The sequence below is a fragment of the Zophobas morio genome, unplaced genomic scaffold (assembly GCF_036711695.1).
Source record: "Zophobas morio isolate AGI-343-1 ecotype UQ-CSIRO unplaced genomic scaffold, CSIRO_AGI_Zmor_V1 ptg000883l, whole genome shotgun sequence".
Classification (NCBI taxonomy): Eukaryota; Metazoa; Arthropoda; class Insecta; order Coleoptera; family Tenebrionidae; genus Zophobas; species Zophobas morio.
Window position 1 is genome coordinate 10,001 of NW_026972985.1, and position 2,500 is coordinate 12,500.

The following is a 2,500-nucleotide window of genomic DNA, read 5'->3' on the forward strand; positions in this document are numbered from 1 at the left end:
GTTGAAAAGAACTTTGAAGAGAGAGTTCAATAGTACGTGAAACCGTTCAGGGGTAAACCTGAGAAACCCGAAAGGTCGAAAGGGGAGATTCAGCGTGTCTCGATCGTGGCGCTGGGCGGTCGCGTGACGGACGGCGTACGCGTCGTCTGCGCCTTCCGTCCTCCGAACTGCGATCGAACGCGTGCACTTCTCCCCCTGTAGGACGTCGCGATCCGTTGGGTGCCGGTCTGAGGCCCGCGGTGGAGCCCGTTCGGACGGTTCGCCGTTTCCGAACGAACCCGCGGTGTTTCCCGGTCGGCTCGCTCGACGGTATAAAGATGGCGCGAGGCCGCCGCTAGTTCGGCGTCCGCCCTACGGCAAGCGCTCTCGTCGCGACGGTGATCGGACCTGGTGCCGGTCCCGTCCCCGGGTGGCTGTTGGCTGTGGGTCGTCGGACAGACCTCGTCTTCTTTTAGAACGCCGATCTGCGACGCTATAGCTTTGGGTACTTTCAGGACCCGTCTTGAAACACGGACCAAGGAGTCTAGCATGTGCGCGAGTCATTGGGACATTACTAAACCTAAAGGCGCAATGAAAGTGAAGGTCCGCCTTGCGCGGACCGAGGGAGGATGGGCGGTCGTTACGGCTGCCGCCTCGCACTCCCGGGGCGTCTCGTTCTCATCGCGAGAAGAGGCGCACCAAGAGCGTACACGCTGGGACCCGAAAGATGGTGAACTATGCCTGGTCAGGACGAAGTCAGGGGAAACCCTGATGGAGGTCCGTAGCGATTCTGACGTGCAAATCGATCGTCGGAACTGGGTATAGGGGCGAAAGACTAATCGAACCATCTAGTAGCTGGTTCCCTCCGAAGTTTCCCTCAGGATAGCTGGCGCTCATAGCGCACGAGTTTCATCCGGTAAAGCGAATGATTAGAGGCATTGGGGTCGAAACGGCCTCAACCTATTCTCAAACTTTAAATGGGTGAGATCTCCGGCTTGCTCGAACTATTGAAGCCGCGAGACTCGAATCAGAGTGCCAAGTGGGCCATTTTTGGTAAGCAGAACTGGCGCTGTGGGATGAACCAAACGCCGAGTTAAAGCGCCTAAATCGACGCTTATGGGATACCATGAAAGGCGTTGGTAACTTAAGACATCAGGACGGTGGCCATGGAAGTCGGAATCCGCCAAGGAGTGTGTAACAACTCACCTGCCGAAGTTACTAGCCCTGAAAATGGATGGCGCTGAAGCGTCGTGCTTATACTCGGCCGTCAGCGGCATGTGCGGTCCGGTGGCCTCTGGTCACGGGCCATGAAGCCCTGACGAGTAGGAGGGTCGCGGCGGTGAGCGCAGAAGGACTGGCCGTGAGGCCGTCTGGAGCCGCCGTCGGTGCAGATCTTGGTGGTAGTAGCAAATACTCCAGCGAGGCCCTGGAGGACTGACGTGGAGAAGGGTTTCGTGTGAACAGCCGTTGCACACGAGTCAGTCGATCCTAAGCCCTAGGCGAAAGCCGATGTCGATGTGGTGTAGATTTGTCGTTGGTCACAAACACGACCTCCAGAGCCGTGGTGACGTGAACGTACGGATTGTGCACACACCCGTTGGGCGAAAGGGAATCCGGTTCCTATTCCGGAACCCGGCAGCGGAACCGCTTATAATTCGGGCCCTCGCAAGAGAGTTCGTCGGGGCAACCCAAAAGGACCCGGAGACGCCGTCGGGAGATCCGGGAAGAGTTTTCTTTTCTGCATGAGCGTTCGAGTTCCATGGAATCCTCTAGCAGGGAGATATGGTTTGGAACGCGAAGAGCACCGCAGTTGCGGCGGTGTCCGGATCTTCCCCTCGGACCTTGAAAATCCGGGAGAGGGCCACGTGGAGGCGTCGCGCCGGTTCGTACCCATATCCGCAGCAGGTCTCCAAGGTGAAGAGCCTCTAGTCGATAGAATAATGTAGGTAAGGGAAGTCGGCAAATTGGATCCGTAACTTCGGGATAAGGATTGGCTCTGAGGATCGGGGCGTGTCGGGCTTGTCGGGGAAGCGGGTCGCGGCTGACGTGCCGGGCCTGGGCGAGGTGAAGCGTTGCCGTTTCGGCGGAAACGTCGGATCCGAGCCCGGTCCCGTGCCTTGGCCTCCCGCGGAACCGTCTTGCTACGAGGCTCCGGGTGCGCCCGAAAGGGCGTCCGGATGTCCTCTTCGGCCGCCATTCAACGGTCAGCTCAGAACTGGCACGGACCGGGGGAATCCGACTGTCTAATTAAAACAAAGCATTGCGATGGCCCCAGCGGGTGTTGACGCAATGTGATTTCTGCCCAGTGCTCTGAATGTCAACGTGAAGAAATTCAAGCAAGCGCGGGTAAACGGCGGGAGTAACTATGACTCTCTTATAGTTGTCGATTTCTGTTCCCCAAATACTTCTGCGTAGGCTGGATGGTCTCAAGAATAGGGCGGCTGAAGATGTCGTGGTGTTGGCTATGCTGGCGTCGAGACGTATCGATGCATTCAGGATTCGACTTCGCAAGATGCTCGAA

The 2,500-nt window shown here is 57.8% G+C and overlaps 1 pseudogene; it reads left to right on the forward strand.

Annotated features, from left to right (window-relative positions):
- Window positions 1-2,500, forward strand: part of LOC135122106 (large subunit ribosomal RNA) — a 5,760-nt pseudogene that overhangs the window by 380 nt on the left and 2,880 nt on the right.